At 44.7% G+C, this 23,771-nt stretch overlaps 1 non-coding gene across 1 annotated transcript; it reads right to left on the bottom strand.

Moving 5' to 3' along the window:
• Positions 1-21,850: 21,850 nt before the first annotated feature.
• LOC113633671 (small nucleolar RNA SNORA57) lies at positions 21,851-21,999 on the bottom strand. The gene has a single exon (XR_003438295.1). It is a non-coding gene; the product is annotated as a small nucleolar RNA SNORA57 (small nucleolar RNA).
• Between the last annotated feature and the right edge of the window lie 1,772 nt (positions 22,000-23,771).

The raw sequence follows: 23,771 nt of genomic DNA, 5'->3' as shown, positions 1-23,771 counted from the left end.
TAAACCTGTATAAGTTACCAGCACTTCCAGTGTGATGGTTAATTTTATGCGTCAAATTGGCCATGGGGTACCCAGATTAAACATTGTTTCTCGATGTGATTAGCAATTAACTGGTGAACTCAGTGAAGGAGATCGCACTCCCGAAAGTGGGTGTGCACCATCCAATCCATTGAGAACCCAAAAGAACAAAACGCAGAGGAAAGAAGAATTTACCCTTTTTCCTGCCTCTTGCTTAAGTACCTCATCTCATCTTCTGTGGCCCTCGGACTGGGCTTCACACCATCAGCTTCCCTGGGTCTCCCACTTGCAGATGGCAGATCATGGGACTTCTCAGTCTCATAATCGAGTGAGCCAATTGCTCAAAATTAATCTGTGTGCGTGTGTGTGTGTGTGTGTGCACGTGTGTGTGTGTACTGGTTCTGTTTCTCTGGAGAAGCCTGACTGCTACATCCAGGTAGTATTACAAGTTGGTCTGTTTACGCCAAAAAAATTTTTTAGACCCTGCAAACTCTGGACTGAGGTTCTCACAGGGTCAGCAACCTCTCAGAAACAGTGTCCAGTCAGCTGCCCTACTCTTCTGCTCTGGGAGGTGGTACCCCTGACCTGGGCTCCCAAGCACTGTTGGGGACAATCACATAATCACTGGGACTGCTGCCAAAAAAGATTCAGGGGCTCCATCCCAGCTGTGGGCTTGACACCATCTTGCATCTCAGTGAAGATGTTCCTCAATCATCTCCACTTCCCCCCAGCCCGGCCTCACACTGCCTTCCTCTCCCGTGGATATCCTCATTCTCACATCAGAGAGATTTGAGGCTGACAGCCCTGTGCTCCTTTGACTGTTTTTCTCCATCTCCTACTACCTTTCCCACCCTTCTCCCTCAAGGCCCCTTCTAGAGGCCAAGTCATTCTGACCCTGAGCAGACCTTGATCTCAATTCCAAGTCCTCACTGGCATTGTCAGCCTCTCTCTTTCACCCAGTCATCCTTCATCCCACAGCAAAGGGAAATCCAGGCTATGGGCACTGCAGCTGCCCCTGCTTGAAGGGACAGATTTAAATGAGTGTTGTTGAAAGCAGGAGATCACATGAGCAGATACTCTAGAAGGAACCAAGACGAGCCTTGAACTAGGGCCAGAAGGACCAGTCTTCTCAAGCAGGGGCTAACACTTGAATCTTAGGTTGGCCCAGTCAAAGCCTGGGGAGCAAGATCTTACCAAACCATACGTTGATTTAGAAAAGTTTGGAATTCAATTCCTAATCATTCTGCTCCTAAAAGGTCAGGGCAGCCCTGTAAGCCTCCACTGGCAGGTTTGGAAGATGAAAAGTACAGGAACAGAAGAAAGAGCAGTGGGTGGCCATCAAAGATTTAGAAAACCTTTTTGCTTCTTACGTATCCGTTCTCCCTGCGTCCCTGCGCCCCTGCACATGCGCAGGCCCATCCACACCAAACCCACGCCCTTCTCAGCCACCCAGCATCTTCTGGTTCAGCCCGTCTCAAGAAACTAGCTGTGCCCAGAAACACACCCCTAGGATTCTTAAACCTAGTTTGCATTTCAAGAGAAAGTTAAGTTGCATTCCGTGACTTACTTTATATTTACCTCCTCCGCTGGCTGGTGCCGAGCTGCTGTAGACCTCTCCACAATAAGCCTCTCTTCTTTGAAACAGGGAGTGCCATTTGGCCCAGGCTGAAAGGAGTAGCCCTTCTAGTCCCCGGAGGAGAGCCACCCGGGATTGGCCCTGGTGCCTCCCTCTGTCCCCTCTTTGGGCTGAAGGGGCTGTAGGGTGGGATCTGGCATTCCCCCGAGGAAGCAGGGGGTCGGGCCAGGGGAGTAATGTTTACTTAAAGCTTCTCTGCAGCTAGAACTGAGAGAACTGGGTCATGTTTTCTGGGGAAAGACCAGGTCCTGGTCTCTATCATCTCTAGTTTAAAATAGATTTAATGCCCTCTGCAAAACAAACTGAAAAAGTGGCCATGGGCTCATTGCCAGTGCTGTCGGCCTGGGAGAAGTAAGCTCTGAGCGGGGAGGGGCGGAAGGGACCCATCTCTCTTTGCCTTGGTGACAGTGGGAGTTTACAGACCTATATCAGCAGCAGCTGGTAGAGACTCTTCCCTCATCCCAGTCACTGCTCAGTTGCCAAAAGTACAGTCCTGATTGGAGAAAGCTCTGCCCAGTTTCCCCACCATGTGGTGTGAGGGCAGGCCAAGGTCACTTGTGAAATTCCAGGCTGGTCTGTGGCCATCACGTCCCCAATCCTACTCTCCCTTCCTCTAACTCCAGCAGACCTGAATTCCCGCTGAAGGATGGAAAGCTCAGACACCCCCTAACAATGGTAGGCTTTCCAGTGGGCACAGGGGCACAGGAGGGCCTCCCCTCTTTCCTTCCAGTCCCACCAGGACAACAGCTGCCTACTGCTAAAGGGACACGTCTCATCCGTGAAGTTTGCACTGCTTTTGTGTTCTTGGCCAGAGAGCAGCTCTGTGTAGGAAGGGCCTCGAGGCTGGAGTGCAGTGAGGTTAAGCCTGCCACCGTCGGGACAGGCAGGCAGGAAGCACCACCATCTTGGGGAAAAATCAGTCCTTTTATCTGGTCTACTCTGTCTCACCTTCTCACCAGGCACAAAGCTGGAAGCAGGGAATTTGGATTTCAAGCAGGCAATCTGAGACCACTGTCAGGTTCAAGTCTATAGGGATTAAACAGAGATGAGGTCACCAGCCCAGAGACTCCATTTTCTGACCACAGGGCTCCCACATTACCTGCTTTGATCTCTGTGTTCAACCTTTTCACTAAAGGCCCAAGCCTTCTCTGCAATGTGATGTTACCTCTCCTCCCATTAAGAGGTAGAGTCTATGTCTCCATCCCCTTGAACCTGGGCAGTCCTTGTGACAAGCTTTGGTCAACAGAATGTGGAGGACATGATGCTGTGTAAGTTCTAGAGCCTAGGCCTTAAGCGACCTTGCAGCTTCCACCTTTGCTCTCATGAAATGGTGCCCTCCAGTCAGTGGAGTTTACTCCTGCACGAGAGGCTACATGGAGAACCGAGGCACCCCAGCCAACAGCCAGCACCCACTGTCAGATGTGTGAATGAGACCGGCTTGGCCCTTCTAGCTGCTGTTCTAGCTGCCCTGTGACTGTTCATAGCATTAGCAAGCCCAGGCGAGATCACAACAGAACTGCCTGGCAACAAAGTCATCAGAAATAATAAACTGTTATCTTAAGATACTCAGTCTTGGGGTGGTTTATCAACCCAAGCCTTTGCTGTCTGTCACCTGGAGCCAAGATGCTAGGCCCAATTGCCTGTCCCTAGTCTTCTTGTTGCCCCAGTGAGCCCCACTCCCCAAGCCTGGCCTGCTATTCCCATTCCACTGACCCTGCCTTGGTCTCATGGACCCTTCCTTGGGCCCTGAAACCATACTCACTAAACTATCCCTTGACACGCCCACTGCCCTTCATTAATCACCAGGAGTGGCAAGATCACCCATCCCAGATTCCCTGCTGTGAGTGGCTAACTTCTGCCTGAACCAGCTTGGAGCCCACCACCCACTTCAGTCAAGGAACCTTACCTCATGTCTATATTTACACATCAGCCTCGCGGATAGGCCTCCAGTGCCTGCCCCATCCAAGCAGGCCTTTGTCAGGCCACAGCCCCAACTTCTTTCAGTGTCATTCCTTCCTGTCTAGATGGGTTTGGTCTGGAGCCTGAAGATAAAATACTTATAATGTAATTATAGATTGTCTCTCTCCCAAGCTGTGAGTTTTTCAAGAGCAGGGACCAGGCCTTATTCATCTTTGAATCTCCAAGACCTCCTTGTGTATGGGAGAAGGAAGGTATGAAAGCAGGAAGGCAAGATGGATGGATGGATGAAAGGAAAGGAGAGAAGAAGGGAGGGAGGGAGGAAGGAAGGAAGGAAGGAAGGGGGGGGGGGTACAGTAGGGCAATGACCTTCCATTATCCTCATCCCCATCCACCTCCCCAAAAACTTTTATATTAAAATAGATTAAGAGTTTAGGCATTCTGGTTTCACAATGCCCTGGGACATACCTGCAAAGTTGGGTGCAAAGTAACTTGGCTAAAGTACAGAATATTTGGAAATAAGACAAGGTGAGGTCAGGGGTGGAGCAGAACTGACAGCGGGAGATTCAGAGGGAGACCTCAGCACTGTTAGTTTGCACCTGGGAATCAGGCTGACAGGAAAAGATCAGTGAAGTTGGCTGTTTCATCAAACAAGCTGTTCAGTCAAAAGAGACTATTTCGCAGAAAATAGTCTAATTACATTTTCAGTGAACCTTCTAAGACCTGTTCTAGCAGCCTGATTTGCCTTCTGTCTTGGGGAAGATTTGTCAGATTGTAATGCTCTATAAAAAAGTTAGCTAATTTGGGTTTCCCTGGTGGTGCCGTGGTTAAGAATCTGCCTGCCAACGCAGGGGACACAGGTTCAAGCCCTGGTCCGGGAAGATCCCACGTGCCGCGGAGCAACTAAACCCGTGCACCACAGCTACTGAGCCTGCACTCTAGAGCCCGGGAGCCACGACTACTGAGCCCTCATGCTACAACTACTGAAGCCTGCGTGCCTAGAGCCCGTGCTCTGCAACAAGAGAAGCCACTGCAATGAGAAGCCCATGCACCGCAATGAAGAGTAGCCCCCGCTTGCCGCAACTAGAGAAAGCCTGCGCACAACAACGAAGACCCAAGGCAGCTAAAAATAAATAAATAAATTTTTTAAACAATGTTAACTATAATTTTTATTTTACATTATAGACAAGACTAGAGTCCATGCACAGTATAGAATAGTAGTTTTACGTAACTGTCTTTGAAGTCACACAGACCTTGGGTTCAAATCCAGGCACTACCTTAACTAGTCTTAGGACCCTAAGCTACTTAATTTCCATGAACTTCCTCATCTGTCAAATGACTTCACAGGTGGTGGTAAGCATCAGAGATAACACATGTAAAGTTCCTAGCAGAGCACCAGAGTAACTGCTCAAAAACATCGGCCACCATTAATAATAAAAACATAATAAATATTAGCTACTACTAATCACAGTTTATTACATACAAGGAAGTTAAACTCTCTTGAGGAAAATAAGATGCTTAATCCTTTCACCCAGACAAGCTGGGGGCTGGGGGTACTGAACAAATGTGCAGCTTCGGGTCCCCCGAGGAATCCACTGCCAGGCAGCCTCTCAGAGAGATTCAGCAGCGCAGAGACACGGGGCAGAGAGGGGAGACTGAGTTTGAGACAGCTAGGTAGATACCACGGGAACCAGATGAACTCAAAGCTTCTAAATGGGAAGTGGGAGGATATTAAGGAAATTCAAGAATCCAAAAGGAAGGCTGCAGCTTTGTTTTATTGGGTGCTGGAGGCCTCATGTTACCTGCGGCCAGGAACCCATAAAGGTACCACCAAGACCCGGCTCTCTTCCCCATCTTTCACCAACTAAATGTTGTGCTGGTAAACGTTTAACAACCAGCTTGAATGAGGTGGCCTGTCTGCATATCAATTTTACTGATATAAAGGATGTGCAGTACACAATTTACAAATATAATTTACGATTACAAAGAGTAGTAAAATATACAATACTCTTTATTGTAAATTCCATAGAGCCAATCAATCAGTAAGTCAAAGCAGGCTGTCACTGACTTTTGGCCACCTCTTTCACGGATAGCCAACCTAAGGTTGTAATTGCCAAATGAGTATAGTTCTGACGTGAGTGTTGGTTGATATTTCATTTACAGTTGACTTGCTGATTGTACTACTAGAAGAATATTTCCTTATTTTTGTGCTATTCACAATGCAACAGCCATAGATATGATACACACGTAAGTTTTATCTTCATTATTAATATTTTCTCCATCACTTTAGTCTAGATAGTCAACAAAAAATAAAGCCAGCCCTGATCTGTAGACCTTGCTAATTTCCGTGATATAAATACTAACACCATGGCCAGTTTTCAAGTTGCCAACATGAAGTCGAGTTGGATAGGTTTTCAATAGTATACCTTTACGTAGTATTTCCACCATACAGAGAGCAAAAGCAAAAACATAGATAGTTGTAAAAATGTAGGAAAATAATTAAGAAGTCATATTTTTGTACTTATTATCCTTATAAAATAGAATTTATTTAATTGTAAATTTATATAAATTCATTTTTAATAGTGGCTATGTTTAACAACCAGTTCACAAAATTCCTGAAAATTTAGGAACAGGCTCTTATAAGTCAGTGTGAGCCATTCCTGGGTGGTAATAGCAATACTCATGCTATTAGCCTGCCTAGATCAAGGGTTTTCAACCCTGGCTGCACATCAGACTCCCCCAAGGGAGTTGTTTCTTTGTTTTGTTTTGTTTTGTTTTGTTTAATCTCAATGCCCAGGCCACAACCAAGACCAAGCAAATCTGAATCTCTGGAGCTGGCACCAGGCATCAGTATTTTTCAAACCTCCCAGATGATTTCAATATGCAGCCAAGGTTGAGAACCACTGGCTTAGAACCTTGCTACCCAAAATGAGGTTCTGAGACCAGCAACTCTGGTATCATGCGGAAGCTTGTTAGAAATGCGAAATCTTGGACCCCACTCCAAAGCAAGATGTCCAAGAGATTAGAACACACATTAAAGTGCTGGCCCAGAGCCCTGACCGCTGCACCCACCTCATGTCAGCTACCCAACTCATACTCATCACTCTTACCTTCTCACTGAAGCCTTCCTTAACAGACCCACCCTGACTCATCAAGTCCCAGAGTGTTTTCATGGCACCCTGTACTTCCTCCTGGCTTTCATCACCACTGAGCTTCAATCATTATGTATTGAATCTGCTGATGTCTGAGTCCCCTGGTAAAAGATGAGTTCCATTAAGGCAGGAATCACAAAATAGATAACCAACAAGGACCTACTGTATAGCACAGGGAACTCTGCTCAATACTCTGTAATAACCTAAATAGGAAAAGAATTTGAAAAAGAATAGATATGTGTATATGTATAACTGAATCACTTTGCTGTACACCTGAAACTAACACAACATTGTAAACCAACTACAGTCCAATATAAAATAATTTTTTTAAAAAAAAGGCAGGAGGACTTCCCTGGTGGCACAGTGGTTAAGAATCCACCTGCCAATGCAGAGGACATGGGCTCAATGCCTGGTCCAGGAAGTACGCACATGCCACAGATCAACTAAGCCCATGTGCCACAACTACTGAGCCTGCGCTCTAGAGCCTGAGCACCACAACTACTGAGCCCACGCACTGCAACTACTGAAGCCCGCATGCCTAGAGCCCATGCTTCACCACAAGAGAAGCCACCGCAATGAGAAGCCCGCGCACCGCAACGAACAGTAGCCCCCGCCAGCCGCAACTAGAGAAAGCCGGCGCGCAGCAACGAAGACCTAATGCAACCAAAAACAAACAAACAAACAAAGGCAGGAATCAGTTCTGCCTTGTCTATTATTGTGCCCCAGCACTGAGAAACATGCCTGACACATAGTAGATCGTTAGTAAATATTTGTTAATTTTTTTATTTTTTTTTATTTTTTTGCCATGCCACATGGCTTGCTGGATCTTAGTTCCCCGACCAGGGATCAAACCCGTGCCCCTTGCAATGGAAGTGCGGAGTCCCAACCACTGGACCACCAGGGAATTCCCAATATTTGTTAAATCTTGAAGTGACTTCTGGGCGGCCCAGAGCTCTCCCAAGTACTGCCCGCTATGTGGACATCTATGGCACTGAAGAAGGAGGTGAAAAGGTAACCGGGGGAAAGCTTACTTGCTGTGTAGAGGTGTTCTGGGAATGTGAGAAGCTGCTTGGCAGCCCCTGCAGATTGAAGATCTCAGCGATAAACAGGTTGGTGCCAGAGCCTGAGAAATGCGTGCACCATAAGGGATATAATGTACCATTTAGATGAGGGCAGGATAGAACTGGGTAAAGGAGAAAAGAGATGACGTCTAGAATGGTGAAGGTTCAGGGGTGTTCAATGATCAGAAGAGGTTGCAACACAGAGAGGTACCAGGAGATGTTAAGCATGTTGGACTCCCCTTCTCGGTAGATTTATTAATCTCAGAATTTTATTCTCTCTCTCTCTCTCTCCCTCCTTATCTCTCTCTCTCTCTCTCTCTCTCTCTCTCTCTCTCTCTCTCTCTCTCTCTCTCTCTCTCTCACACACACACACACACACACACACACACAAACACACACACACATCCTCCCACACTGAGTCCAGGGTCCTCATCTCTCTCAGAAGAAAAAGTTCTGACTTTAGCAAAACCTCAGTCCAACTGCAGAAACACACTGCCCTGAGACAGGGAAGACAGTTCTCTATAGTGAAGAAGTGGAACGGGGTACGCTGCTGTTCTCGGTACAGATGGAGAACGGAGCTCTCCGCCAGGAGTCTCCCAGCTCCTTGGATGTTGGCAAAGTGACGGGTACAGGGAGTGAGCCAAAGTGTAACCAAAAGTGGGGTCCAGCTGCTCGCTGCTCAAAAGCCAATGAAGAGGCAAGGTTGGCAGAAAGGAAAGTTTGCTTTATTTCAGAGGCCAGCACCTGGGGGTGGGGGGCGGATTCCTGTCCAAAGGCTGACTCCCCCACCTCCTGACAGTCAGTAGACAAGAGCTTTTATAGACGGAGAGAGAGGGCTTACCTGCAGAAACAGCACAGTCAGCTCTGGCAGCCATCTTGAAATTGGTCACGTAGTGGTCTGACCAGCATCATCTTGATTGTTTTGAGTACATTTAGTCTTCAGTTCCAGGCTCGCTTTGTTTCCATTTCCTTGAGGCCAATTCTCAGAATTGTGGCAGCTTATGCCATGGCTACAGTCTGGTCATCATGTAGTTAACTTCTTCCGCCTGGTGAGGGTTTCAGTATCTATAAGACAGCTCACAGGATAGGGCTCAGAATATTATCTATAGCCCATGAAGCAGGACTAAATGTCCTTGACTATGCTTAATGACTAAACTATTATTATTTAGTCTTGTTGGACTATTTTCCTTTGTTTCTGTATTTTCTCATTTCTCTGATTAAATTTATTCTTTGGCTAAAGTTTTTCCACAATCATAAGGCAGGCAGAGAACATGGGAGGGGAAGGACCATAGTGTCCTGCTCCGTTTCAAAAGGGGTCTCCCCCAGCTCGGTGCTTTGTGACCACCTAGAGGGGTGGGATAGGGAGGGTGGGAGGGAGTCGCAAGAGGGAGGAGATATGGGGATATATGTATACGTATAGCTGATTCACTTTGTTACACAGCAGAAACTAACACACCATTGTAAAGCAATTATACTCCAATAAAGATGTTTAAAAAAAGGGGGGGTCTCCCAAGTCTCTGCTTAAAGGAGGGTATCAGTGGTGGCCCTGAGAAAGTGAGAATGGGGCTCTAAATGAACTTCTCTTCTCAGATGAGGATTATTAGTTTGGAAAAGCTGAGGGATTGGATGCACTGTCTGCCATTTCAAGCAGGGCTTCCCAAAACTATGTCCACTGCTCAGTTCATTCCACTCGAACTTCTAGGCAAGAGACTGGAATCCCACAGCACAGTGGCCACTAACCTTGCCTCCTCACTGCCAATCATCCCCAGCTTAAAAATTCACTCATGATTCAGTCACTCACTCAGTGTCTACTATGCACTCAAGCACTGTGCTAAACTCTGGTGACACCGGGGCGAATAAAGAATATTCCCTGTCATCCCAGAACTTAGAGTCTAGTAGCAACAGTCTTTAGACATTACTGAGAAAAGCCATCAATCACATGGCCCACGGCTCAAGAGGCCTAAGCTGTCTTCTTTCAAATAAAGTTTGTTAGGTTTTTCCCTGTATAAAAGCAATGTGTGTTTATTTCATTTCAAAATACAGAAAAAATAGAGGAGAGAGAGAACTACCCATTGTCAAATGACAAGCAGACTGCCACATCTATATATATATATATATATGACATTTTCGTTTATTTTTATTTATATACCTGGAATCATACTATATGCACAAATATATTTGGGTTGGCCAAAAAGTTCATTCAGTTTTTTTCTGTAAGATGGCTCTAGTAGTGCTACTTCATTCGAAACAATTTTGTTAGATTATATTGTGACAGCTGTCATATCAGGGTGCATTTGTTTAAAACTTATCAAAATTGGTGAATTTTTATGTAGCCATTTTAATATTGAAGATGGAAGAAAAAAGCAACATTTTTGGCATATTATGCTTTATTATTTCAAGAAAGGTAAAAATGCAACTGAAACACAAAAAAGGACTTGTGCAGTGTATGGAGAAGGCGCTGTGACTGATCAAACGTGTCAAAAGTGGTTTGCGAAGTTTCGTGCTAGAGATTTCTCACTGAACGATGCTCCATGGTCGGGTAGACCAGTTGATAGCAATCAAATCGAAACAGTAATTAAAAACGATCAACGTTATACCACATGGGAGATAGCCGACATACTCAAAATATCCAAATCAAGCACTGAAAATCATTTGCTCCAGCTTAGTTATGTCTATCTCTTTGATGTTTGGGTTCCACATAAGCGAAAAAAACCTTCTTGACCATATTTCCGCAGGTGATTCTCTACTGAAACGTAATGAAAACGTTCCGTTTTTAAAACAAATTGTGACCGGCAATGAAAAGTGGATGCTGGGCTTCCCTGGTGGCGCAGTGGTTGAGGGTCTGCCTGCCGATGCAGGGGACATGGGTTCGTGCCCCGGTCCGGGAAGATGCCGCGGAGCAGCTGAGCCCGTGAGCCATGGCCGCTGAGCCTGCGCATCCGGAGCCTGTGCTCCGCAACGGGAGAGGCCACAACAGTGAGAGGCCCGCGTACAACAACAACAACAACAAAAAAGTGGATGCTGTACAATAATGTGGAAAGGCAAGCAAAATGAACCACCACCAACCACACCAAAGTCTGGTCTTCATCCAAAGAAGGTGATGTGTATATGGTGGGATTGGAAGGGCGTCCTCTATTATAAGTTCCTTCTGGAAAACAAAACAATTATTTCCAACAAGTACTGCTTCCAATTAGACCAACAGAAAGCAGCACTCAATGAAAAGTGTCCGGAATTAGTCAACAGAAAAAGTTTAACCTTCCATCAGAATAACCCAAGACTGCATGTTTCTTTGATGACCAAGCAAAAACTGTTACAGCTTGGCTGGGAAATTCTGATGCATCTGCCGTATTCACCAGTCATTGCACCTTTGGATTTCCATTTATTTCGGTCTTTACAAAATTCTCTTAATAGAAAAAAATTTCAATTCCCTGGAACACTGTAAAAGGCACCTAGAACAGTTCTCTGCTCAAAAAGATAAAAAGTTTTAGGAAGATGGAATCAGGAAGTTGCCTGAAAAATGGTAGAAGGTAGTGGAACAAAAGGGTGAAAACGTTGTTCAATAAAGTTCTTGGTGAAAATGAAAAATGTGTCTTTTACTTTTATTTAAAAACCAAAGGAGGACTTCCCTGGTGGCGCAGTGGTTAAGAATCCGCCTGCCAATGCAGGGGACATTGGTTCGAGCCCTGGTCTGGGAAGATCCCACATGCCACGGAGCAACTAAGCCCATGCACCACAACTACTGAGCCTGTGCTCTAGAGCCTGCGAGCCACGACTACTGAAGCCTGCGCGCCTAGAGCCTGTGCTCCGAAACAAGAGAAGCCACGGCAATGAGAAGCCGCGCACCGCACCGAAGAGTAGCCCCTGCTCGCCACAACTAGAGAAAGTCCAAAAGCAGAACCAAAGACCCAATGCAGCCCAGAAAATAAATAAATAAACCAAAGGAACTTTCTGGCCAAACCAATAGTCTATTTTTTCACTTACTATTATTATATTTTATAATATGCATTTCCCTTGTTTTTTTTAAATTTTAATGAACATCACTTTAATGACACACAATATGTCATAGAATGGACATATTTTATTTAGCCATCCTTTGAGTACAAGGCATTTTGTCCATTTCATGTTATCACTATTATATATATATAGGACTTATAAAATATTTTTATGCAAAAAATAACTTAGTTTAGATTTCCAGAACTTAGGTTTTGGGCTCGGAGTAGGAGGAAGGGAAAGGAAACATGTTATTCTTACTCATGCTGACATACTCTAGAACAAAGCAAAATTCCCCAGATTTTGGAAGACCACACCTGTATAGGAGGCACATGCCGCTGCCTGACTTGCCCCTGGAGTTCCTGGAGGAACTGCCACACCCACAGACCCTTGGGAGGGGCAGGCCAGCCTCCACCTCAGGCAGACAAGTTCATTGGATCAGGTCTGAACACATGACCCCAAATCGCCAGTCAATTGGTTGGCTAGAAACCAATCGTATTTTTATCTTCTTAGAAATTGAACTAGGGGAATTCTCTGGAGGTCCAGTAGTTAGGACTCCTGTGCTTTCACTGCCAGGGTGGGGTTCCATCCCTGTTCCAAGGAGCTAAGATCTTTCAAGCCTTGCAGCGTGGCCAAAAAAAAAAAAAAAAAGAATTAAACTAAGAAACCCAGAGATCATAGGAAATAGATGGTGGGCACTTAGGGAGAAAAGACATTAAATAAGTTGAGATGGACAGCCTAGGCTACACACAAGATATGTAGCAGAAGCACCTGGTCAGGATGAAAAGGGAGAAAAGGGGGAGGTGTGCCTAGAAAGCAGAAAGGAAGAGAGTGGCTGTTGTTCCTGCCGGCATTCCAGTTCCTACACCAGCTGTTGTTTGGTGGTTTGATATGATTTCAAATCCACTTGTTTTTGACAAAAATAAAGTTGTTTATAAGTAAAATTGTTTTGATATGAAAATGAAATTCTGTCAGGAGGTCATCATCCACATCTGTGGTTGCCCTAGGCACTCAGTAGCTCAGCTGCCGAGGGGCGCTGCTCGGGGCTTATCGGTAAGAACATATGAAGAAGCATCTATGGCCAGGGGACATTTAGACTATAAACACCCAGAGTTTGTGAAGACTATCCCAGAACGTACAGTCTGGACAAAGTGACTCCTTGTTGATGTAAATAGCTCTCCAAAGACCTCCGGGCACTAGCTTCTGCCTGGGCAAGGTGACTCTGCTGGGCAGTGGCGGTGGTGAATACCCCGCCGTGCCCGGGCAGGATTTCACCTTGCCTGACAGCACCTGCGCCTTCATTCCTAGCAACGAGCTCTAGCAACAAGGAAATCTCTTTCTCATAGCGGCTGCTGGATATCAGCTCTTAGTTGGTTAAGCCATCTCTCTTGAGAACTGGTAGAAAGGTACACCTTGAACTAAATTTGGACTTTCATGCTACGGTTAGAAGAGTGAAAAAGATCGACGTGTGTTGTTGAGTGAAAAATGCAAGTTGAAGAAAGAAATGTACAGTCCAATGTCATTCAAGTTTTTTAAAAGCCACACAAAATAATCTGATTATCATCTGTGTGTTTCTATATATGTGTGTGAATGCAGAGAAAAGAAACCCAAAAAGCAGTGATGACCAAAAAGGACTTAGTTTACTCTTATCATAAATCATGATTTTGCTCAGGAAGACCTCAATAACACATTGTGTGATTTTATTTTAATAAAATTGTTTAAAATACATTATATATATATATATGCATATACATAGACACAAAAGAAAATTTGGAGAATACACAAAGAACATTAAAATAATCTCTAATCCCACCTCAACAGCTAACCCTCTAGAGCCCTTTGAGAAAGAGTCAGGGGTCTACTCAGGGGCTCAAAGCATGTCCATCAGGCTATCATCTGCCCTTCTGCCTACAAGGGAGTCTGGCACCATTCAACCCAGGACACCTCCTAATCTAAATAGTACCCTAGACTCTGCAAACGTCATAGTGCGCACACACCATTTGTGATTCAAAATACATAACACTAAACAAAGTTCTAAATTTTCCCATTACTACTTCAATGCCTTCTTTAAGCAGTGAATATCAAAATCTTTTCAAACAAATGTTCCCCCCTCCCTTTCTTTGTTTGGGTATATGTTTTGTTTTGCTTTGTTCCATCAGGGTTTTTTGTGTCCCTGCTTCTTGGTGCCCTAAACCCACATGCAGTCTGCCTGTGGACTAATCCTGCACTGCTCCTCTCCCCACCCCCACGAAGGCTGTATTTGCAAAGACACACCCAGGTTGCCTACACTCCCCCCGCCCTCCCCCCTGCCCCACATCTATGCCTCCTGTTTCAGTCTTGCCATTGTGTCCCAGGCGAGCTGCAGAACAATGAATTCTTAGCAGATGATGGTATTGCCCTGTCTCCACGTTTTGAGCCAACCCCAGCTATGCCTGGCATCTGGGAGTCAGCAATTTGTAGGCTTCTGTGACATTTGAGAGCTCACATCCCACTTCTTCCAGCATTTGGAAAAGAAGGAAGGACAGAGGGCTGCTCTTGTCACCACCAATGAGCTCATCCTTCTCAGAGAGGCAATAAGAAAGCTAAATTTCACCCCATGAATCAGGAAGCCTGAACTCATGAAAAAGCACACATTCCCCAGCTGCCTGACCCACCCAGCTGACCTTTCTATAAAGAGGAGGGTTAGACTGAGGTCTCCTCCCTAGAATGAGTTAACTAATTCAACGAAGACAGACGTTTTTTAGTGAAACAAACCCTTCACACCAGCCACCCGATTCCTCTGATTTCTATATACCTTCCAAGGTCACGACTGTTTTTTCAGGCCTCCTGTGACTGAAGTCACACATGTCTGGGAGCCCCTCCCAACTTCAACACTTGGGACAGTTTTACCAGGAGCAAGTCCCTTAACCTTAGTTTCAGTTTCTCAATCTGCAAACTGGAAACACTCATTCCTATCTTTTTGCAATAGTCACCGTCTCAAAACAGTGATGCCGTGGAATTCGATTTTCCCCCTCATCCATATTCACTCCAGACCAAAGCCATTGATTTGCCAACCTCAGCCTTACAAGATAATGGCCTGGTTCTCCTACCACAGGCTCCGCAGAATAGAGAGGTCTCTGTGTAGTTAGCCATCTGGTCTTTCAATCTCAGTTGACTTGCCAGTCAGCTTTCCTCCACACCTCTTAACTATGGGGCCAGTCCACCCTTGTTCTCCTTCTGAATTACTGCTTTACATTTATCTTTAAGCATATCTCTTTCTTTTCACTTTCCTCAGTGGGAATTTTGAAGACTTCAGCATCAGTGTCTACAAGATCTTCTTTCTCCCTTGGCCAGCAGCCATGGTCCTCCCCTCTCTGCAAGATATCTGATGCACTTTTTACTCTCTGGTCTTTCCTGAGTCTGCTGTGAAGATTATACACTGATTCAGAATCTGAGTTTGGTCCAGGCTTAGAGTTTGCACACCTGAGTTCAACCGCCTCTTTGCAGCTTTGTGACAAATGGTCTCTGTTATTGTAAAGCATGGCATTGATACATATTAGTTCTAAACTATCCTGTAGTGCTTTTATGGGCTGGTGGTCATTATTCTAGATCTCCTCTTTTGTGGAACTAAAATCACTAATGTTGAATAATTTTAGAGTAATCAGGAGTCACAGGAAATGAAAAGTAAGCTTTGGGGTCCTTTCTCCGTGATTGCCTCATCATTGATTCAAAACTTCTGGAAGGAAAGGCAAAATTGTGGAAACAATAAAAAGATCCATGGTTGCTAGAGCAGAGGAAGGGGGAGAGAGGAATACGCAGAGCACAGAGGATTTTTAGGGCAGTGAAAATACCGCGTATGATATTATGATGATGGGTATGTGTCGTTATACATTTGTCCGAACCCATAGAATGTACAACATCAATAGTAAACCCTAAACTATGGACTTTGAATGATTATGATATGTCAAAGTAGGCTCATCCTTAGTAAAAAATGTACCATTTTGATGAGTGATTTTTTCTTTTTGCTTTTTTTTTTTTTTTGCCACACCATGCAGCTTGTGGGATCTTAGTTTCCCAACCAGGGACTGAACCCAGGCCCTCAGGAGTGAGAGCAGGCAGTCCTAACCACTGAACAGTCAGGAAATTCCCTGGTGAGTGATAAGGATAATGAAGGAGGCTATGCATGAGTGAGGATAGGGGGTGTATGCAAAATCTCTACCTTCCTCTCAATTTTATTTGTAGGTCCTGTTCTACTCTTGTGTTTCCCACTTAGATAAGTTCCTTTAGCATTTGTTGTAGAGTTGGTCTGGTGGTGCTGAATTCTCTTAGCTTTTGCTTGTCTGTAAAGCTTTTGATTTTTCCGTCGAATCTGAATGAGTTCCTTGCCGGGTAGAGTAGTCTCGGTTGTAGGTTCTTCCCTTTCATCACTTTAAATATATCGTGCCCCTCCCTTCTGGCTTGTAGAGTTTCTGCTGAGAAATCAGCTGTTAACTTAATGGGGGTTCCCTTGTATGTTATTTGTCATTTTTGCCTTGTTGCTTTTGTGTGTGTGTGTGTATGATATGCGGGCCTCTCACCGCTGTGGCTGCCCCCCCTCCGTGGAGCACAGGCTCCGGACGCGCCGGCTCAGCGGCCATGGCTCACGGGCCCAGCTGCTCCACGGCATGTGGGATCCTCCCAGACTGGGGCACGAACCCGCGTCCCCTGCATTGGCAGGCAGACTCTCAACCACTGCACCACAAGGGAAGCCTGCCTTGTTCCTTTTAACAATTTTTCTTCATCTTTAATTTTTGTCAATTTGATTACTATGTGTCTCCTCATGTTTGTCCTTGGGTTTATCCTGCCTGGGACTCTCTGCACTTCCTGGACTTGGGTGGCCATTTCCTTTCTCATGTTAGGGAAGTTTTCGACTATAATCTCTTCAAATATTTTCTTGGGTCCTTTCTCTCTCTCTTCTCCTTCTGGGACCCCTATAATATGAATGTTTGTGCATTTAATATTGCCCCAGAGGTCTCTTAAGCTGTCTTCATTTCTTTTCATTCTTTTTTCTTTTTTGTGTGTGTTTTATTTTGTTTATTTTTTTATACAGCAGGTTCTTATTCGTTATCCATTTTATACATATCAGTGTATATATGTCATTCTTTTTTCTTTATTCTGTTCCACGGCAGTGAATTCCACCATTCTGTCTTCCAGGTCACTTATCCGTTCTTCTGCCTCAGCTATTCTGCTATTGATTCCTTCTAGTATACTTTTCATTTCAGTTATTGTATTGTTCATCTCTGTTTGTTTGTTCTTTAATTCTTCTAGGTCTTTGTTAAACATTTCTTGCATCTTCTTGATCTTTGCATCCATTCTTTTTCCAAGATCCTGGATCATCTTCACTATCATTATTCTGAATTCTTTTTCTGGAAGGTTGCCTATCTCCACTTCATTTAGTTGTTTTTCTGGGGGTTTATCTTGTTCCTTCATCTGGTACATAGTTCTCTGCCTTTTCATTTTGTCTGTCTTTCTGTGAATGTGGTTTTTGTTCCACAGGCTGCAGGATTGTAGTTCTTCTTGCTTCTGCTGTCTGCCCTCTGGTGGATGAGGCTATCTCAGAGGCTTGTGCAAGCTTCCTGATGAGAAGGACTAGTGGTGGGTAGAGCTAGGTGTTGCTCTGGTGGGCAGAGCTCAGTAAAACTTTAATCTGCTTGTCTGCTGATGGGTGGGGCTGAGTTCCCTCCCTGTTGGTTATTTGGCCTGAGGTGACCCAGCACTGGAGGCTACAGGCCCTTTTGTGGCGCCAATGACAACTCCGGGAAGGCTCACACAAAGGAGTACTTCCCAGAACTTCTGCTGCCAGTGTCCTTGTGTCCTTGTCCTCATGGTGAGCCACAGCCACCCCCTGCCTCTGCAGGGGACCCTCCAACACTAGCAGGTTCAGTCTGGTTCAGTCTCCTATAGGGTCACTGCTCCTTCCCCCTGGGTCCCGATGCACACACTACTTTGTGTGTACCCTCCAAGAGTGGAGTCTCTGTTTCCCCCAGTCCTGTCAAAGTCCTGCAGTCAAATCACGCTAGCCTTCAAAGTCTGATTCTCTGGGAATTCCTCCTCCTGTTGCCAGACCCCCAGGTTGGGAAGCCTGACGTGGGGCTCAGAACCTTCACTCTAGTGGGTGGCCTTCTGTAGTATAATTGTTCTCCAGTTTGTGAGTCACCCACCCAGTGGTTATGGGATTTGATTTTATAGTGATTGCACCCCTCCTACTGTCTCACTGAGGCTTCTCCTTTGTCTTTGGATGTGGGGTATCTTTTTTGGTGAGTTCCAGTGTCTTCTTGTCCATGATTGTTCAGCAGTTAGTTATGATTCCAGTGCTCTCACAAGAGGGAGTGAGTGCACGTCCTTCTACTCCACCATCTTGAACCAATCTCCTCAGAAGACTCCCTTCCTTTCAATGTTATTGTAAACCTAAAAATACTCTTAAAACAATAGTCTTAAAAAAGAAAAAAAAAAACCTGGAAGGGACAAACCCTATTGTCCTTCTTGCTTAGCTATAGAACTTTCTTTCAGGAGGCTGCTCACAGGTAGAAATTCCAAACTTCTGGGAGCCGGACTCCAGAGGTGTTTTGTTTCATTCTTCATGGGTCTTCATCTTGCTTCTTTTTATCCTCCTTTACTCTTTTCATTTCCCCACTCCCCACCTCTCTTTTTTTTTCCCCCACCTCTCTTTCCTCACCCAAAACCTGCTTTTCTACTTTCTTTCTCTTTTTTCTTTTTCTGTTCTTGTTTGCAATGATCATTTCCATCCTCAAAGAGTTTTAAATTGTGCCTTGACCTGCATACTCAATTAGAGAGGACCCTAAATCCAATGACTCGTGTCCTTATAAGAAGAGAAGACACACAAAGACGTACAGAGAAGGAGACCATGTGAAGATGGAGGCAAGGGTTGGCATGTTGCAGCCATAAGCCAAGGAATGCTAAGGATTGCCAGCAGCTAGCAGAAGCTAGGAGAGAGGCATGGAACAGATTCTTCCTCAGAGGTTCCAGAGGGAACCAACCCTGTCATGATGTTTTTTGACTTCTAGCCTCTCCATAAGCGAATTAATTTCTTTGTGTTAAGCCAAAAAATAAAATAGAGTCAACAGTGATTGATGATGGTGATGGCTGTACAATTATTCAAACATACTAAAAAATATCAAATTGTATACTTCAGATTGGGTGAATTGTTTGGCATGTGAATTATATCTCAATAAAGCTGGGGTTTTTGTTTGTTTGTTTTGTTGTTTTGTCCTCACCACACAGCATGCGGAACTTCCCCAACCAGGGATTGAACCCATGCCCCCTGCATTGGAAGCACAGAGTCTTAACCACTGGACCACCAGGGAACTCGAAAGCTGTTATTTTTTTTAAATTGTGTCCTATAGAGAATGGACTCGAGGACATGGGGAGGGGGAAGGGTAAGCTGGGATGAAGTGAGAGAGTGACATGGACTTATATATACTACCAAATGTAAAATAGATAGCTAGTGGGAAGCAGCCATGTAGCAAAGGGAGATCAGCTCGGTGCTTTGTGTCCACCTAGAGGGGTGGGATAGGGAGGGTGGGAGGGAGACGCAAGAGGGAGGAGATATGGGGATATATGTATACGTATAGCTGATTCACTTTGTTATAAAGCAGAAACTAATACACAATTGTAAAGCAATTATACTCCAATAAAGATGTTTAAAAAAAATTGTGTCCTGACCTGCCAGTGGCCTTGTTTCCTTCCCCTTTTAGCACCAGCTTCAGAGGCTTCTGTACACATTCCTCATAGAGGCATTTGCCCTACTTGTGCTTCTTGCTCACATTGATCCCAGTCCTGGGGCCCCTACCACACTCGCCCCACCAGTTCCAGGCAGAGAGAGAGAGATTAAAAACAAAACAAAAACCATAGCATGGACCTACTGAAGGACATTTAGGTTGTTTCCACTTTTCACCTCAGCAAAGGAACCACAGTGGCCATTCTTACTCACATTGAATTGTGCACTAGTGTGAGAGTTTCTCTAGGGGATGGGCTAGAGCGGAATTCTTGGGTCATAAGGTATATATTCAACTCCCCTAGACATTGACAAATTATTCTTCAAAACAGTTGAAATAATTTACTTCCTACCAGCATTCCCATTTACCAGCTCCTCACCAACCCTTGAGATACCAGACTTGATATTTTTTCAGCATGATTATTATAAAATGCTGTTTTAGTGGGCATTTCTCTGATTACCAGTGAAGTTGAGCATCTGTCGGTTCGTTTATGAATATTCAGGTTCTTTCTCTACTAACCACCCATTCCTATCCAAACAACAATTTTTACTGGGTTATTTGTCTTTTATTTCTTGATGTGTATTCTGGGTACTAATTATTTGTCAGTTATATATATGGCAGATATCTTTGCTCAGTCTACAGCTTGTCTTTTTGAAACTGTGCACCTCAGATTGGACTTGAACCCATGTGCCGGGACTCAAACCCAACATAAACCCATGCAGCTGGGACTCAAACCCAGACAAAACCAGCAGTCTGCCAACTGAGATCACACACCTGGTTTCAGGACTTAATGAAGCTCAGGTTCTTGATGTCTCATCACAGAAAGAATTCAGTGAGAGACAAAGTGATAGGTAAGAAGTGGATTTATTTAGAGAGAAACACACTCCACAGAGTGTGGGCCACCTCAGAAGGCGAGAGTGGCCTTGGGAGAAACACACTCCACAGGCAGAGTGTGGGCCATCTCAGAAGGTGAGAAGAGCACCAGGGTATGGGGTTGTCAATTTTTATAGGAGTGGGTAATTTCCTAGGCTAATGAATGGGAGGAGTATTCCAGCTATTTTAGTAAGGGGCGGGGGTTTCCAGGAACTGGGCCACCGCCCACTTTTTGATGCTTATGGTTGGTCTTGGAACTGTCATGGCGCCTGTGGGTGTGTTGTTTAGCTTGCTGACGTGAGCATATACTGAGGCTCAAGGTCTAGTGGAAGTTGACTTGTCTGCCATCTTGGACCCATTTGGTTCTAATCAGTTTATGTCATGTCCTCGGGCTATGTCATTCTTTCAAAGGTTGTGCCTTTGGTTATGATGTGTTTTAGTATTTGCAGTGTTTTAATTTTAATGTTGTCAAATTTTCCTTTATAGTTCATGGGAATTTTTTGTTTTATTTGAGAAATCTATCTCTACCCCACAAAAATACTCTTCCTTTTAAAGTTTTATGCTTTTCTTCCACATTTGGGCTTTAATCCGTGTGATATTTATTTTGTGTGTGATGTGAGGTAGGGATTTATTTTTATATTCTCCATAGAGAGCCACTGGTTCCGGAACATTTATTGAATAGTTCATTATTCCCTATACTCTGTAGCACTTCTGCCATTAAATTCAAGTTCCTCTGCCATTAAATTCAAGCTCCCATATACGTTGGATACCTCAGAAATTCATCCCTTAAAATTCAGTTTTAAGTTCTACATTTTATGATGTCTTTTTTTCTTTTGGCCATGCCACGCAGCTTGTGGGATCTCAGCTCTCCAACCAGGGATCAAGCCCAGCCCCTCGGCAGTGAAAACACTGAACCTTAACACTGGACTCCCAGGGAATTCCTTATGATGTCTTAATAACTTAAAGAAGAATATCTTCACCACATTCTTCTTCAAAATTGTCTTAGCAATTCTTGATCCTTTACACTTTATTTTCTTTTATCCTTTACACTTTAATATTAGTTTTGTCAAATTCCATGAAAATCCTTCTCAAAGTTCGACTTTGTCAGGGAGGAAAACACTTTTCTCTACCTTTCTAGGTTATTCTGGCTGGTCTAAGAATTAAATTGACATGAGACAGATTAACAGAAGAAAATCACATAAGAGTTTAATAACATGTATACATGGAAGAAAACCAGAAAAACTGAATAACAAGCCAAAATGGCTGAAACTCTCACTTTAAATGCCATCTTCAGTTAAAGACAAAAGAGAATATTGAAGGTAGTGGTTTGGGACTTCAAAGGGGAGGAAGGCAGTTGACATGGAGATGGAAAAGCAAATGTTTGGTAAATAAATATTGCTGGGCCATGCAGAGACAATGGGACACAGAGTGGAATTTTTTTTTTTCCCCCTGTGTCCCAGCGCTTGAGGCTAGAACCCGCGGAATGGAAGCCGCCGGTACCGAAGACATGACGCGGAAGGAGCCGAAGCCCTTTCCCTCTACCTCCGTACATTACTCGGACCGAGACCGCACGCCCAATCCCCGCCAAGAAAAGGAGGGTTACAGAGTGGAATTTTAACAAAGAGATTTTGCTAGGCTCCTCCCTGTCTACACACCTAATTCACTCTATAGTTATCTACGGTGCTAACGTCTTTCCTGGAACACATCCTCTATCTACATTCTTTTAGGCAGTTAGGAGGAAGGTCAAAGCTTTTTCCTGAATCTTTTGGGCCTTGATGTTTTCCAGTTCGAAATAGTCTGCACGCCAAAGAGACATTTTGGGGTAGCAAGTATGGCTCCCCTACAACTTGAATTACATTCGTTTATAATTTTTTTATTTGGGAACTGGCATGGCCAGTTTCTAACAAAAGGGGGAGCCAGTGGCCATGCTAAGGAGTGAGTGGGCAAGGCTCAGACCTTCATCAACACCCTCTCCTCACTACCACACCCCACAAGCCTCCTCATAAAACACTGAATCTCCAGCAAAACCCTGCAATTGCAGTTTCAAGACAAGTTTCCTAAGTCTTCTCAACCCTCTTCCAACCAGATCACTGCCCCTATACCCTGTGGTATAAGAATTCTGGAGGAGAGAGCAGGGGGGCTGTGAGCAGCGGGTAAAAGTGTCACCAAATTGGTTAACCAGGGTTCCGAGCCTGGGCTGAGACCCCTTGTCTCAGTCAGGGAAGTTCTTTTTCCAGTCGGATTCGCAGCCAATAACGAAACCAATGACTGGAATAGCACAAGCTTTATTCAATGGCCAAAGAATGGAGAATTGGGAACCTAGTTCACGAATCAACTTCTCAACCCAATTTGGGTGGAGACACCAAATATATAGAAGGGTCAAGGTAAAAGGGAGAGATTTGGAAAGACTGAGAGGAATGAATATTCATGGGTTATCCGAGAACAGGGGTGTGGTTTGGTCCTGGAACTAATGCAGCTCTCCTTTTCAGTCCTTGTATGAGCTTTTCCAGTTGTTGTCATGGCAATCGTCAACTGTCATGGCACCGGTGGGTGTGTCATTTAGCATGCTAATGTATTACAATGAGCGTATAATGAGGCTCAAGGTCCAGCTGAAGTCAAATCTTCTGCCACCTTGGGTCTAATTTGTTCTAACAAGTTCTTGGTTTTTTTTTTGCTCTTTGCAGCTCCCTCCTGAAACTTAGATAAGAGTAATTGGTTTCTTTTTTTTTTTTTTTTGGCTGTGCTAGGTCTTCGTTGCAGCATGTGGGCTTCTCAGTGGCAGTATGCAGGCTTCTTAGTTGTGGCATGTGGACTCCTTAGTTGCGGCATATGAACTCTTAGTTGTGGCATGCATGTGGGATCTAGTTCCCCAATCAGGGATTGAAGCCAGGCCCCCTGCATTGGGAGCAGGGAGTCTTACCCACCGGACCACCAGGGAAGTTCCCAAGAGTAACTGGTTTTTTTTTCCGAGAGAGGGGCTGGGGTATGACTCTAGGGCAACAGCCTTGGTAACAAAATAACAGGTTCCAGGCATTGTCCTATTCTGATTCTTGTTCTAAAAGCACCTGGGCCCTCCAAACAGTCTACAAAACCTATTTATCACCTTCTCATTCCAGAGCATTTTAGGGCCTCTGGGGGGAATGAAGGGGCTGCATGATTGCTTATAAAACCTTATTCTACCCTCACAACCCCAGGGCCAGGAAGGGCCTCAGGGAAGCAACCCCTGAAAGGTCCAGTGGGACTCCTCAAGCTGGGCAAGACTTTTATAAAACTAGGACCAGGGCACAAAGGACTCAAAGGAAGTGTGAGTTGAAAAGAGAGGGTGCGCCCAGCAGTCAGCTAATTGAGGAGAGTGAGATAAAGAGATCAA

Source organism: Aethalodelphis obliquidens, unplaced genomic scaffold, assembly GCF_003676395.1.
Source record: "Aethalodelphis obliquidens isolate GAN/ISIS:26980383/991018 unplaced genomic scaffold, ASM367639v1 scaffold40, whole genome shotgun sequence".
NCBI lineage: Eukaryota > Metazoa > Chordata > Mammalia > Artiodactyla > Delphinidae > Aethalodelphis > Aethalodelphis obliquidens.
Note: the sequence above shows the minus strand (reverse complement) of the source record. Positions and strands in the feature narration are given on the sequence as shown.